General features: G+C 50.4%; 1 protein-coding gene across 6 annotated transcripts in view; it reads right to left on the reverse strand.

Moving 5' to 3' along the window:
* Positions 1-16,832, reverse strand: part of FIBCD1 (fibrinogen C domain containing 1) — a 275,844-nt gene that overhangs the window by 120,505 nt on the left and 138,507 nt on the right. For 5 of the 6 annotated variants that reach the window (XM_069985750.1, XM_069985749.1, XM_069985748.1 and 2 more), the window contains one exon: positions 1,805-1,902. The gene's annotated coding sequence lies outside the window, so the exon portion shown is untranslated. Of the gene's footprint in view, positions 1-1,804; positions 1,903-2,982; positions 3,002-16,832 lie in introns of those variants that run through there. The other variant, XM_069985753.1, reaches the window with a different exon arrangement.

Raw genomic sequence — 16,832 nt, forward strand, 5'->3', positions numbered from 1 at the left:
AGGCAGTGTATCCTCCACATCATCACACCAGCAGGAGGCAGTGTATCCTCCACATCATCACACCAGCAGGAGGCAGTGTATCCTAAACATCATCAAACCAGCAGGGGGCAGTGTATCTTCCCCACATAATCACACCAGCAGAGGGCAGTGTGTCCTCCCCACATCATCACACCAGTAGAGGGCAGTGTGTCCTCCCCACATCATCACACCAGCAGTAGGCAGTGTATCCTCCACATCATCACACCAGCAGGAGGCAGTGTATCCTCCACATCATCACACCAGCAGGAGGCAGTGTATCCTCCACATCATCACACCAGCAGGAGGCAGTGTATCCTCCACATCATCACACCAGCAGGGGCAGTGTATTTTCCCCAAATCATTAAACCAGCAGGGGGCAGTGTGTCCTCTCCACATCATCACACCAGCAAGAGGCAGTATACCCTCCACATCATTACACCCGCAGGGGCAGAGTACCCTCCTCATGATCACACTAGCAGGGGGCAGTGTGTATTCTTGCACCATCTTGTGGCAGGACTCGGTGTGTGATCAGACCTTACCTGCAATGATTACTTATGATAGTTACAGCAATCTCACATTTCTTTTTAAGTACATTATAATCTTCCTCTCAATGAGCGTGTAATGCAGAACCTTACACAAGATCCGAATACTATTCAGTGATGTTAGTGGAAAGGGGCGGAGCTGTGACAACTGCTCATTAATTTCCATGATAAAAAAGGCTGATAATAGCTGTTATCACAGTATGGGGAGAGGTTCTAACAGAAGCCGGATTAACCCGTTCACTGTCAGTGATAAATGTGCCTCACTCCTCCTACAGTCTCCAGAATGGAGTTTGTATCACTAGAGAGCCCTGGGACAATTTCCCATAGTGCCTTGCCTTCAACTCTCCTTATATGATGACTAGTAGAGCTGGTGGTCACTGTGCAAGCGACGCTCTCTGCACAGGTGTAGGTGTTTAACGTGAGACGGTTCAGTCACAGATACCATGTAAACCATGAATAGATGGAGTCACTGACTCCACAAATAAAATGCGGGTCATAAGGATGGGACAGGCTCAGGTAATGTACTGCCTCCTGCTCCTTAACAAGATTAGACCCTTCTCATTTGCATAACTACCCATAATGCATTGCCAGCATGGAACTCTCCTTAGGTTAAATAGATATCCCCCTGATGTTATACTGTACAATGCTGTTGGTTTGTGGTTGCTGGAAGCTTCTTGTCATGCTGATCACTGTGGTCACAGGATTGCTGGATGTTAGGCAGTCAAAAAAACATCTTCAGGGTACGTTCACACGCACCGGATCCGCTGCGGATCCGCAGCAGATTTAATCTAAATAACTGAACATAGCAGCAAATCTGTACCATTAAATCCGCTGCAGATCTGCTATGGATTCTGTACATGTGAACGCACCCTCAAAATTTGTCCGGGCCCAGATAGGACCTTTTCACAGATAACATCACTGCTGAGGTGGACAGGACAGGCTCATGTTGTGCAGCTCCCTCCTTTATGACTCCTCTTCCTGCTCTGTAACAAGATTTGATCCTCCTGATTTACATAAATCCCCATAATGCATTGCCTTCAACTCTCCTCAACTTAAAGTGACTGTACTACCAGGCCCAGTGGGAAGAAACCCCAGCCCCTCCATGACGTGACTCCATTAGAATCAATGGAACCCTATCATAGGGCGGCTAGGGTTTCCTCCCACTAAGGGTTGGTTGGCTCACCTCTAGTGCTTCTGCCTGGGCCTGGTGGTACAGTCACTTTAAATGAGCATTGGCTGTATACCTGTGAGTCTGGGTGGTGGCGGTGCAGTCAGAGGCTGTCCGGTATCGGCTTCCTGGCTATATGACATCTATTGCCTCTTTAAATAAGTAGCGGAAATCCTGTATAAAACAAGAAAAAAAAAGAAAATACATCAAGCGTCCAATAAAATATTGTTTTAAAAAAATAACATCTTTGTTATTGTTATATAATTTTTATACAAATTAATTTCATTTTATTTTTTTTAAATTATATCCAATTACACAGGGTATCCCTCTCCACAGCAGTACCTTACCTCATGAATACATCCCTACAGCCTATAGTCTGATGCCACATGCCACAGTACCTCATAAATACATCCCTGCGGCCTATAGTCTCCCGCCACAGTACCTCATGGATCCATTCCCGGGGCCTACAGTCTCCCGCTACATGGCACAGTACCTCATGAATACATCCCTACAGCCTATAGTCTGATGCCACATGCCACAGTACCTCATAAATACATCCCTGCGGCCTATAGTCTGATGCCACATGCCACAGTACCTCATAAATACATCCCTACAGCCTATAGTCTGATGTCACATGCCACAGTACCTCATAAATACATCCCTGCGGCCTATAGTCTCCCACCACGTGCAGCAGTACCTCATGGATCTATCCCCAGGGCCTATAGCCTTCTGCCACATGCCGCAGTACCTCATGGATCCATCCCCGGGGCCTATAGTCTCCCGCCACATGCCGCAGTACCTCATGAATATATCTCCGGGGCCTATAGTCTCCCGCCACATGCCGCAGTACCTCATGAATATATCCCCAGGGCCTATAGTCTCCCGCCACATGCCGCAGTACCTCATGAATATATCCCCGGGGCCTATAGTCTCCCGCCACATGCCGCAGTACCTCATGAATATATCCCCGGGGCCTATAGTCTCCCGCCACATGCCGCAGTACCTCATGAATATATCCCCGGGGCCTATAGTCTCCCACCACAGCTTATTCTCCCAAACAATCCAGCAGCGCCCTCTATTATATTCTGGCTCCACTGTAGGGTCTATCATCATGCTGTCCACCTGCAGGAAGCTGGGCGACCACTATATCAATCCCCCATCCAGTACCGGCACATCCACATTCACATAATCCAGCTTTCCTGAATGGCAAGTGCTCAACCCATCCCCTGTCACTATATAACAAGGCACACTGACCATAGAGGACTCTTAGAAAGCCGGGTGACAACCAGTATAGAGGCAAGAGTAGGAGAGGTTTTATATGGGGATTTGCTGCTGCTCTGGACAGTTTCTGACACGGACAGAGATGGCAGTAGAGAGCACTGTGTCAAGCTGGAGAGATTACCCCACTTCCTGCAGGACATACAGCAGCTGATAAGTACTGGAAGGTTGGAGATTTTAAAATAGAAGTAATTTACAGATCTGTATAACTTTCTGACACCAGATGATTTGAAAACTATTTTTTTTTACCTTGAAGGGAAAGTGCTTCTGCTGATTTCCCTTCAGAGCGCTGCAGGGGGTGTGGGCGGCCATTTTGGCGCCTCCGGTGTGCAGACATTTTCTGAGCAAAGCGACAAACCCAGAGGATGAGAGCAGATTATCTGGTGGTTAATGGATGAGGGGCTGTCACGCGAGGTTCCTGAAACTTCCCTTATTCACCTCGAACCCCCCGGTAAATGGAGGCAGCAGCTAAGTTAAGTGTGAGAGTGACAGCCGGAGCGGCGGCTGTTTACCGCACATTTGTCACCGTTTTTTTCCCTCTGACACAATGTAACAAGACGAAATGACAGCTCCACAATCCAACGCATCCATTTATTTTATTGAAGTAAATAACCTGTCTTCAGAACTGCACCAAATCAGCCGCTAATGCACAGGGCGGCATCAGGCGCTGGCGGCTCACCCCCCCCCCCCCCCCCCCCCCCCGCTCCCCCGGACTTCCCACAGGAAGACTAAGAAAGAGCAACTTTATTCACACTCATCACAATGAGGCAGAAATTCACTGATATACCGCAATATGTACACATAACACCGCCATACAGTGCCACAGACTAACATACCCGACTACATAACACCGCCATACATCGCCACAGTGTACCATACCTGACTTCATAACACCGCCATACATCGCCACAGTGTACCATACCTGACTTCATAACACCGCCATACATCGCCACAGTGTACCATACCTGACTACATAACACCGCCATACAGCGCCACAGACTACCATACCTCACTTCATAACACCGCCATACAGCGCCATGACGTATCATACCTGACTACATAACACAAGAAGAAGGGGAGACAAGGGGCGCCTCTTGGTGTAATATTGTCTGGCAGGTTTGTGTCAGGGTGCCAAATGGATAGCGCTCACCTGATGGAGCGGTGCAAGGTGACGCTGACAGCGCAGCTATTCCCAGGGGGGACACCATACAGGTGGAGAGAAGCATGCAGAGACCATACAAACCCCCACAGGTAGGATCAGCGCTGGTGTGTAGGTAGATAGTATTATATCATGGCCTCTCCTCTCTCCGGGACCACTCTGGATACTATCTACCTACACACCAGCGCTGGTCCTACCTGTGGGGGTTCACATGGACCTGTCATGCTTATGCTTCACATCTCTGCAGACTACATAACACAGAAAAACACAGAAAAATGCAACAGCTCAGAGCAATGGCAAGATACAGACCCACTACAGACATGAAAATAGGTAAAAGCAGCCGCTCCCCCCCCTCTTCCCCCCCAACTGCTACAATAAGGTGGCCTCATGCTCGGACGGACCCTACACTGTACTATGGCCTCTCCATGGCATGTAATACGCCTATGCTCTGGGCATGCAAGATCCATTTTATACCGGCAAAGTTACTACATAACACTGCCATACACAGGGCCGTCTTACCCATTGGGCATGGTAGGCGGCTGCCCGGGGGCCCTTGTGTCCTAGGGGGCCCCTGCCCGTCTCACATGCCCAATGGGTAAGACGGCCCTGCGCGCCCCCCCTTCCCCTTCTCTTGCGACCGCAAGCACTTTCTTGCTTACGGTCGCAAGAGGAAATCCGGCCCCGGCTGATGCGTCGCTCCCCGGGGGATTCTCCGGGAGCGCACGCATCAGGAACCTCAGAGCGCGTCGCTGGGGCTTCCTGTACCGGAAGTCCCGGCCTGGGCGCACACTGAGCTTCCGGATGTGTGCGCTCCCGGAGAATCCCCCAGGGAGCGACGCATCAGCCGGGGGCAGAAGAGGAGAGGAAGCAGCGACGGGGGAGCGCTGGTAGGTGAGTTGGGTGTTTGTTTTTTTTATCTGCTGTGCAGGGGGGAGCCATCTATAAGGGGGGAATACGGGGGAGCCATCTATAAGGGGGTAATACAGAAGGGAGCCATCTATAGGGGGGATACAGGGGGAGCCATCTATAAGGGGGGATACAGGGGGGAGCCATCTATAAGGGGGGAATACGGGGGGGGGAGACATCTATAAGGGGGGAATACGGGGGAGCCATCTATAAGGGGGGAATATGGGGGAGCCATCTATAGGGGGGGAATACGGGGGAGCCATCTATAGGGGGGGAATACGGGGGAGCCATCTATAAGGGGGGAATACGGGGGAGCCATCTATAAGGGGGGAATACGGGGGAGCCATCTATAAGGGGGGAATACGGGGGAGCCATCTATAGGGGGGATACAGGGGGGAGCCATCTATAAGGGGGGAATACGGGGGGAGACATCTATAAGGGGGGAATACGGGGGGGGGGGAGACATCTATATGGGGGGATACAGGGGGGAGCCATCTATAGGGGGGGATACGGGGGAGCCATCTACAAGGGAGGAATACGGGGGGGGAGACATCTATAAGGGTAGAATAAGGGGGAGCCATCTATAAGGGGGGAATACGGGGGGGGAGCCATCTATAAGGGGGGGATACAGGGGGGAGCCATCTATAGGGGGGATACAGGGGGGAGCCATCTATAGGGGGGATACAGGGGGGAGCCATCTATAGGGGGGATACAGGGGGAAGCCATCTATAGGGGGGGATACAGGGGGGAGCCATCTATAAGGGGGATACAGGTGGGAGCCATCTATAGGGGGGGGATGCAGGGGGGAGCCATCTATAGGGGGGGGATGCAGGGGGGAGCCATCTATAGGGGGGATACAGGGGGGAGCCATCTTTTGGGGGGAAACAGGGGGAGCCATCTATAGGGGGGGATACAGGGGGGAGCCATCTTTTGGGGGGATACAGGGGGAGCCATCTATAGGGGGGGATACAGGGGGGAGCCATCTATAGGGGGGGATACAGGGGGGAGCCATCTATATGAGAGGGGGGGAGCCATCTATACGAGGGGGGATACAGGGGGGAGCCATCTATAAGGGGGATACAGGTGGGAGCCATCTATATGAGGGGGGGGGGGATACAGGGGGGAGCCATCTATAGGGGGGGATACAGGGGGGGAGCCATCTATACGAGGGGGGGGGGATACAGGGGGGAGCCATCTATAGGGGGGGATACAGGGGGAGCCATCTATATGAGGGGGGGGGATACAGGGGGAGCCATCTATAGGGGGGGATACAGGGGGGAGCCATCTATACGAGGGGGGGATACAGGGGGGAGCCATCTATAGGGGGGGATACAGGGGGGAGCCATCTATAAGGGGGGAATACGGGGGAGCCATCTATAGGGGGGGATACAGGGGGGAGCCATCTATAGGGGGGGATACAGGGGGGAGCCATCTATAAGGGGGGATTGTTTTTGCGCTGCTGAAAGACTGTGTTGTGAATTAAAGTTTATGTTAACAACAATAATTTGTATTTTTTATTGTACATAATTGTACTGGCTAGGGGCGGGGTTTCAAAGATGGGGGGTTTTGATGGCGGCGGCCGCGGGGGGTGGGGCCCAATTCGCACCTCTGCCCAGGGGCCCATAATGCTGTTAAGACGGCCCTGGCCATACAGTGCCAAAGTGTATCATACCCGACTAGATAATGCTGCCATACAGTGCTAGAACTGTCAATGTCATATATGGCCTTATATATCCAATTAACTGTGTCACACACTGCTATCTAATGCTAAAACAGCTAAATAATGCCGCCATACAGAGCACAGTGTATCATACCTGACTAATAATGCCGCCATACAGAGCACAGTGTATCATACCTGACTAATAATGCCCTGTATTAGGGTGGAGTAATGTATAGGTGGAGCGGTGTCCCCCGTATTTAGGGTGGAGTGATGTATAGGTGGAGCGGTGTGTTCCCTGTATTAGGGTGGAGTGATGTATAGGTGGAGCGGTGTCTCCCTTATATTAAGGTGGAGTGATGTATAGGTGGAGCTGTGTGTCCCCTGTATTAGGGTGGAGTGATGTATAGGTGGAGCGGTGTGTCCCCTGTATTAGGGTGGAGTGATGTATAGGTGGAGCGGTGTGTCCCCTGTATTAGGGTGGAGTGATGTATAGGTGGAGCGGTGTGTCCCCTGTATTAGGGTGGAGTGATGTATAGGTGGAGCGGTGTGTCCCCTGTATTAGGGTGGAGTGATGTATAGGTGGAGCTGTGTGTCCCCTGTATTAGGGTGGAGTGATGTATAGGTGGAGCTGTGTGTCCCCTGTATTAGGGTGGAGTGATGTATAGGTGGAGCTGTGTGTCCCCTGTATTAGGGTGGAGTGATGTATAGGTGGAGCGGTGTGTCCCCTGTATTAGGGTGGAGTGATGTATAGGTGGAGCGGTGTGTCCCCTGTATTAGGGTGGAGTGATGTATAGGTGGAGCGGTGTGTCCCCTGTATTAGGGTGGAGTGATGTATAGGTGGAGCTGTGTGTCCCCTGTATTAGGGTGGAGTGATGTATAGGTGGAGCAGTGTGTCCCCTGTATTAGGGTGGAGTGATGTATAGGTGGAGCAGTGTCTCCCTTGTATTAGGGTGGAGTGATGTATAGGTGGAGCGGTGTGTCCCCTGTATTAGGGTGGATATATATATGTATAGGTGGAGCAGTGTTTCCCCTGTATTAGGGTGGAGTGATGTATAGGTGGAGCAGTGTCTCCCTTGTATTAGGGTGGAGTTTTGTATAGGTGGAGTGTTGTCCCCTGTATTAGGATGGAGTGATGTATAGGTGGAGCGGTGTGTCCCCTGTATTAGGGTGGAGTGATGTATAGGTGGAGCGGTGTGTCCCCTGTATTAGGGTGGAGTGATGTATAGGTGGAGCGGTGTCTCCCTTGTATTAGGGTGGAGTGATGTATAGGTGGAGCGGTGTGTCCCCTGTATTAGGGTGGAGTGATGTATAGGTGGAGCTGTGTGTCCCCTGTATTAGGGTGGAGTGATGTATAGGTGGAGCGTTGTCCCCTGTATTAGGGTGGATATATATATATGTTTCCCAAGCACAATAAGTATATCCTCAGCGATGAGGCGGCGGCTGAAGGAAATACAATATCCTCCCGGTCGGCGACATAACTGATGGGGGCGGCCGGCGCAGCGGAGGGGAGAACGGCCGACACTGTCATAAAATCAATCTCCTTATCGAACCAAAACAATGGAATTTCTGCGCAATTTAATCCAAGCGACCGGTAAACTTCTCGCTGTACCTGAAAAAACGGAAAAGTCTGATGGTTAAATACGGAAATGCGAGATGGCGTTATCTCGGTGAGGCCGTAATATCCGGGGGGGGGGGGGGGGGGGGGCCGGATTACCAGGGTATCAGTACAGTACACAACCCCCCAACAATGTATTACAGAGAGGAGGTATAAGGCCAGACAAAGGTCACATGACCTGCCGAGTCCCTTAGAGGGTGGCTCCTCCCACTACAGGGCTTTACATGGTCACAGCTGGGATCTATAGACATTCAGGATCAGGTTCATTACGGAACAAAAAGTCTCTAATTGTGATTTTCAAGCTTTTATATTTTTGTACCATGATGCTTTGCAGCACAGCATAGTATTCGTGCCTCCAAGCCTGGGCGGGTCCTCTGGGCGGCAGTGTAAAGCTCCGCCCCCAGCAGCTCCATATAAGGAAGTGCACCAGTATAAAATGTTACTTTTGAATTTGGCCTGGACCATTGCCCTGGGAGGAGGGGGGGCTTGGTCTGTACCATGTGATGTTAGGAGCCTGGGATCCCCCCTCCTTGTGTGGAGTAGATTGATGTGGGGTTTATAGCACGAGTGTTGGCGGAGCACCGTGTGTAATGTACAGAGCAGACATCCCGGTGCGCTTTATTATGCCGCGTGCTGTGAATACTGAATGAAGGATTTATGGCGAATCGCTCCTTGGCCGAGGACGCGGCGCCGTGCACACTGGATGATGCGTGACAGCCGATTGTAAATAAAGTTATTGTAGATGAAAACCAAAGAATTCCAAGGAAAAGAGAAAAAGAAATCTCATAGGCTCCATGTATAAAGATGGCCGACAGCAGATCTATACACTGTGCAGAGCCCAGGGGGCAGCTATAGGGGGTGTAGATGTTACACCTGGGCCCTAGAGCCTAGTGGGGCCCACATGCCTAGAGGCCAGAAGTATTTGGGCCCAGTCCTGTACATGTGGGCCGTCAAGTGAAGATCCGGAGCACAAACTAATGCACAGAGGAGCAGCAGCTCTGGAGCACAAACTGCTGCACAGAGGAACAGCAGCTCCTGGGGACAAACTACTGCACAGAGGAACAGCAGCTCCGGAGCACAAACTACTGCACAGAGGAACAGCAGCTCCTGGGGACAAACTACTGCACAGAGGAGCAGCAGCTCCGGAGCACAAACTACTGCAAAGAGGAGCAGCAGCTCCGAAGCACAAACTACTGCAAAGAGGAGCAGCAGCTCTGGAGCACAAACTACTGCACAGAGGAACAGCAGCTCCTGGGGACAAACTACTGCACAGAGGAGCAGCGGCTCCTGGGGACAAACTACTGCACAGAGGAGCAGCAGCTCCGGAGCACAAACTACTGCACACAGGAGCAGCAGCTCTGGAGCACAAACTGCTGCACAGAGGAGCAGCAGCTCCGGAGCACAAACTACTGCACACAGGAGCAGCAGCTCTGGAGCACAAACTACCGCACAGAGGAGCAGCAGCTCTGGAGCACAAACTACTGCACAGAGGAGCAGCAGCTCCGGAGCACAAACTACTGCACAGAGGAACAGCAGCTCCTGGGGACAAACTACTGCACAGAGGAACAGCCAAGGTTTATTATTAGGATGGAAAAGCGACGTGACAAAGTGGAAGCCGGCAGGTCCAGCAATAGCTGGGAAATAAATAAATATCAGCGCCCAGTGATAAGTATGTGCCCCCTGAGGATGTCAGCGTCTATTCCGCGGTAACATACACATTATCATTTATTTAAGCCGCTCGATAGATTCGCGTTCATTAAATGCCATTAATCTGATCAATGTGGAAACGCCGCAATGTGACGGAAAGTTTAGTTACAAGCGCAGGAAATAGCAACTTCTTCTGTATCTGATGCCAGACGTCTCCTTATCAGCCCTCCTCCGCCCCGCGCACCAAACCGCACAAATACTGCATCCAAGCCGCTTATCAGGGAGAGGAAGAGCGGACAAGATGCAGACAGAGGAAGACTCCACACTGACTGTGGATTAAATGGTCCAGGATTAAGAGAGAAGCTGCAACAGTGACAGCAACATAAATGTATGGGGGGCGGACGTGACTGATGGAGTGAGGAGACGTACAAGAAAGAACTATAATACTGCCCCCTATATACAAGAATATAACTACTATAATACTGCTCCCTATATACAGGAATATAACTACTATAATACTGCCCCCTATATACAGGAATATAACTACTATAATACTGCTCCCTATATACAGGAATATAACTACTATAATACTGCCCCCTATATACAGGAATATAACTACTATAATACTGCTCCTATATACAGGAATATAACTACTATAATACTGCTCCTATATACAAGAATATAACTACTATAATACTGCTCCTATATACAGGAATATAACTACTATAATACTGCTCCCTATATACAGGAATATAACTACTATAATACTGCTCCCTATATACAGGAATATAACTACTATAATACTGCTCCCTATATACAGGAATATAACTACTATAATACTGCTCCTATATACAGGAATATAACTACTATAATACTGCTCCTATATACAAGAATATAACTACTATAATACTGCTCCTATATACAGGAATATAACTACTATAATACTGCTCCTATATACAAGAATATAACTACTATAATACTGCTCCTATATACAGGAATATAACTACTATAATACTGCTCCTATATACAGGAATATAACTACTATAATACTGCTCCTATATACAGGAATATAACTACTATAATACTGCTCCTATATACAGGAATATAACTACTATAATACTTCTCCTATATACAGGGATATATCTGCTATAATGCGGTTCAGGGAAGAAACAGAGCGCTGCACCTCACACCTATGGCTGATACTAGTGCCGCTAGGCTAAATAAAAAACACATCAGAATTTTGTGTATGAATTGATCAAGCCATACTGCCCCATGTACCTCGTGCCGGTATCTGATACACATGGGTCCCTACACTAAGTCCACACCGTGCCAGTCAGTGGCCACGAACCCCGCAGGCGTGCACAGTCAGGGAACGGGGGCCATAGGACGGCCCTGCGACCCCCATGTCACAGGACCAGACCCAAAAACACCACACCAGAACCCGGCCAGCACCGCTGGCGGAGAGGAGTTAGCGTAGGGACCCGTGTGGACCAGAGGACCTGCGCGGTGGTACACGGGGCAATATGGCTTGATCAATTCATATACAGACACTCTGGTGTTGATTTTTAATATAGGCCTAGCGGCATTAGTATCAGCCATAGATGGGATGTGCAGCCGTTCCACTCTCTCCAGTTCGTGTATAACTACTATAATACTGCTCCTATATACAGGAATATAACTACTATAATACTGCTCCTATATACAGGAATATAACTACTATAATACTGCTCCTATATACAGGAATATAACTACTATAATACTGCTCCTATATACAGGGATATAACTACTATAATACTGCTCCTATATACAGGAATATAACTATAATTCTGCCTCCTATATACAGGAATATAACTACTATAATACTGCCTCCTATATACAGGGATATACTACTATAATACGGCTCCCTATATACAGGAATATAACTACTATAATACTGCCCCTATATACAGGAATATAACTACTATAATACTGCTCATATATACAGGAATATAACTACTATAATACTGCTCCTATATACAGGGATATACTACTATAATACTGCTCCTATATACAGCGATATAACTACTATAATACTGCTCCTATATACAGGAATATAACTACTATAATACTGCTCCTATATACAGGAATATAACTACTATAATACTGCTCCTATATACAGGAATATAACTACTATAATACTGCTCCCTATATACAGGGATAAAACTACTATAATACTGCTCATATATACAGGAATACAACTACTATAATACTCCTCATGGCTGGAGCCCCGTTATCTGCAGCTGACAGGTGTGGTGTTCAGCCTCCTGCCGGGGGAGGGGAAGGGTTACAGATAGATATTGCAGTAGCATTGTGGTGTCCTACCACGGGTGTTACTATTATATGCACCCTTCGTAAAAGCCTGTACGTATTGTACTTATGTGGTGATGAGAGTAGTGATAAATTTTTGCCACTAGATGTCGCTGTCATAGAAGTGTGTGTTCAAATGCTGCACAGCTGAAGCTATTGTTTGTTTGTATGTCACATGGATCTGTGAACCTATGGGAATCTTGTTTTTTTCTCTCCTATCCCCTCTCCCTTTACTTCTTCTGTTGCACTCTTCACCCACTCACAGCACACTTTAGATACACTGAGGAAGGAAGTCACATGGGTAGAGGAAGGGTGAAGGTCTTTTGTGTTGGATACTGTAGAAGAAGGATGCAAGCTAGACAGCTCTCTACAGTGATCCTCCCCAGGGCCCGGGCCCTCTGCAAGGTCCCCTGCTCAGGTCAGTCTTAGGGTCCTATTCCACGAGCCGAGGAGGGCCCGATCAACTATGTAAATGAACGGCGATCTGATGGATCGACGCTCGTTTACTGGGCCTATTCCACGGCCCGATGATCGTTGAGCGAGGGCTGCAGGGAAATCTCAGGCCACTCAGCCAATCACACGAGGCGGTCCCGGCCTGTGATTGGCTGAGCGCTCCGTCAGCTGACCGGCCATTCTGAAGATAAAGCGCGCGGGACCCGGGGATGAAGACAGCGCGGAGAAGAAGCCTGGACAGGTAATGTATGCTGCTGCTGCAGCTGCTTCTCAAATCGTTGGTCGCCCACCGCGCACCGCTATTCAACCGTAGCGATGCGCGGTGGGGGAACAATGATTTTAGGTCTGGCCCTAAATGAACGATCAGCCGATGACACGATCATCGGCTGATCGTTCTCTCTATTTCACTGAACGATAATCGGCCGAATCGGGCCAAATGTAATACTGTGGAATAGGGCCCTTAGTCAGAGCCCCGTATGGGTAGGACGTCAGACAGGACACTGCTAACAGTTTCCTTCTCAGTAACGCTACACAACACTATGCACTGTTAGACTCTCACAAGAGAGGACAAGTCAGAGACAGCCTCAACCCACGCCGTGGACTAGGAGAGTCACAGAGCAGGACAGTATCCACAGACAGCAGTAAGCTAGGAACTGATCCGAATAGAGCAAAGTTGCGCAAAGCCTAGGAACTCTCACAGCGCGGGTGTCAGCAGGAAATCCTCATCCGCTCATCCCAGGTAACACGGTCTGGGCCTTGTGTCACCTCCTAGGACGGTTCAGCCAAATCTAATGGGCATTAGGTGGTGTGAAGACCCAAAGGTCAATACACGGGTACAAGGACTTTCTTCCTCTTCTTCTAAGTATTCTTCTATTTCTACCTCCAACATCCCGGCAGAGCACAGGACTACTTGGGTTGGGACTCTCACAGCATCCTCCTCTCTGCTACTCTGCTTCTTGTATATCACAATACGCCCCTCAGTCAGCACGGCTATCCTCCTTACTACCTTCCTGTCACAGATCTGGCTGTTGTGTTGTCGAGTGTTCGTCCCCAAGTATTATCGAGTGTATTTTCGAGTGTTTTACCAAGAGCCGTATACAAAGCTGTATAACCTGCTGCACACAAGTACTTCTCAAGTAAAAACGAGGTTATTTATGGTAAAGAGACTCTGTGATTCTTCATCTCGCACCGACCCAGTGTGCACTGCAGCCTATGGACACTTCCCCTTCTGTGGGTGGCGGGTCCTATCATCCGGGAGGGTCACTACACCTCTCCGGCCATCCGTGACTACATCATCCCAAGGGACCCGGTAGCATCCCGGCAGGTCACCGACCACAGGGCAAAAGGTACAAAGCAGGTGTGCCCTCACACCTGTGTGCCCAACCGGCACTGGCGTCATGTGACATCATCCTAAGGTCCGGCTGTATCTGGGCCATACACCATAAATCTGGCGTCACACCTCACCACCTAGCAAGTGACCGGCCGCACCTCCGACACAACACCCCCGGGGGTCACCACAGCATCTATATACTCGGGCTATGATGGTGGCGTGTGTCCGCTCTGCCCGACGCTCCTCAGGGAGTGATGGAAATGTAACGACGTCTGTGCTGGAAGCAATATTAGTCTGAGAGGTCTCAGCGGGGAGCGCTCCCTCCGAGACACCTGTCACCGCCACTATTCCCGGCTGCACTTACACAACTGCCGCCAAAACGGCAAAGTCCATCAAGCCAAGCGGCCCACCTGTAATGTACTGCCAGGAGAGAGTGCTAACCCTGTGACTGCCACACTGCACCCCATCAGCTCTGCTATGTTACTGCCACACTGCACCGCATCAGCTCTGCTATGTCACTGCCACACTGCACCGCATCAGCTCTGCTATGTTACTGCCACACTGCACCGCATCAGCTCTGCTATGTCACTGCCACACTGCACCGCATCAGCTCTGCTATGTCACTGCCACACTGCACCGCATCACCTCAGCGATGTCACTGCCACACTGCACCCCATCAGCTCTGCTATGTCACTGCCACACTGCACCGCATCACCTCAGCTATGTCACTGCCACACTGCACCGCATCAGCTCTGCTATGTCACTGCCACACTGCACCGCATCAGCTCTGCTATGTCACTGCCACACTGCACCGCATCAGCTCTGCTATGTCACTGCCACACTGCACCGCATCAGCTCTGCTATGTCACTGCCACACTGCACCGCATCAGCTCTGCTATGTCACTGCCACACTGCACCGCATCAGCTCTGCTATGTCACTGCCACACTGCACCGCATCAGCTCTGCTATGTCACTGCCACACTGCACCGCATCAGCTCTGCTATGTCACTGCCACACTGCACCGCATCAGCTCTGCTATGTCACTGCCACACTGCACCGCATCAGCTCTGCTATGTCACTGCCACACTGCACCGCATCAGCTCTGCTATGTCACTGCCACACTGCACCGCATCAGCTCTGCTATGTCACTGCCACACTGCACCGCATCAGCTCTGCTATGTCACTGCCACACTGCACCGCATCAGCTCTGCTATGTCACTGCCACACTGCACCGCATCAGCTCTGCTATGTCACTGCCACACTGCACTGCATCAGCTCTGCTATGTCACAGCCACATTGCACCGCATCAGCTCTGCTATGTCACTGCCACATTGCACCGCATCAGCTCTGCTATGTCACTGCCACACTGCACCGCATCAGCTCTGCTATGTCACTGCCACATTGCACCGCATCAGCTCTGCTATGTCACTGCCACATTGCACCGCATCCAGTGGCAGATTATAATGTGGGCGGTTTGGGCGGCCGCCCGGGGCCCGAGGCTCCGGGGGGGCCCATGCCGCCACCGCCCACATTATTAGTGTGCATGATGTTAAACGGCAGCACATCACTTTCGGGGCCCCTGAGTGATAAGCTGCTGTGGTGTGCTATCCCGTGGCGTCCGCGCCCCCCCCCTTCCTCCTCTCCCAGATTCCCTGGTGGCTGAATAGAAATTCCCCCTCCGTCGGGGCCTCGCGGCACTTAGCTCCCTGCGCCCGCATCCGCGCCCACCCAGGACCTCCGACCCCGGACGTCACAGAGCTCTGGGCACCATTCTCCCGACCTCCGCGCTCCATGCTTCAATCTCTACAGCTAATGACAGATCCCGCAGAAGGCGCTGGGATGACGTCATCACGCGGCTGGGGAATGCCTCCGGCGTCTGACAATCTGTAGAGAGGAAGGCCGGCACCCTGCCAGGATTAGGTGAGTATAATGTTGTTGTTGTTTTTTCCGGGGTGGGTGGGACATTATAGCTATATGGGGGACAATGCAGGGGGACATTATAGCTATATGGGGGACAATGCAGGGGTACATTATACCTATATGGGGGACAATATAACTATATGGGGGACAATGCAGGGGGACATTATAGCTATATGGGGGACAATGCAGGGGGACATTATACCTATATGGGGAACAATGCAGGGGTACATTATAGCTATATGGGGGACAATGCAGGGGGACATTATAGCTATATGGGGAACAATGCAGGGGGACATTATACCTATATGGGGAACAATGCAGGGGTACATTATAGCTATATGGGGGACAATGCAGGGGGACATTATAGCTATATGGGGAACAATGCAGGGGGACATTATACCTATATGGGGAACAATGCAGGGGGACATTATACCTATATGGGGAACAATGCAGGGGTACATTATAGCTATATGGGGGACAATGCAGGGGGACATTATAGCTATATGGGGGACAATGCAGGGGGACATTATAGCTATATGGGGAACAATGCAGGGGGACATTATACCTATATGGGGAACAATGCAGGGGTACATTATAGCTATATGGGGGACAATGCAGGGGGACATTATAGCTATATGGGGGACAATGCAGGGGGACATTATAGCTATATGGGGGACAATGCAGGGGGAGATTATAGCTATATGGGGGACAATGCAGAGAAACATTATAGCTATATGGGGGACAATGCAGGGGGACATTATAGCTATATGGGGGACAATGCAGGGGGAGA

This window comes from Dendropsophus ebraccatus, chromosome 10 (assembly GCF_027789765.1).
Source record: "Dendropsophus ebraccatus isolate aDenEbr1 chromosome 10, aDenEbr1.pat, whole genome shotgun sequence".
NCBI lineage: Eukaryota > Metazoa > Chordata > Amphibia > Anura > Hylidae > Dendropsophus > Dendropsophus ebraccatus.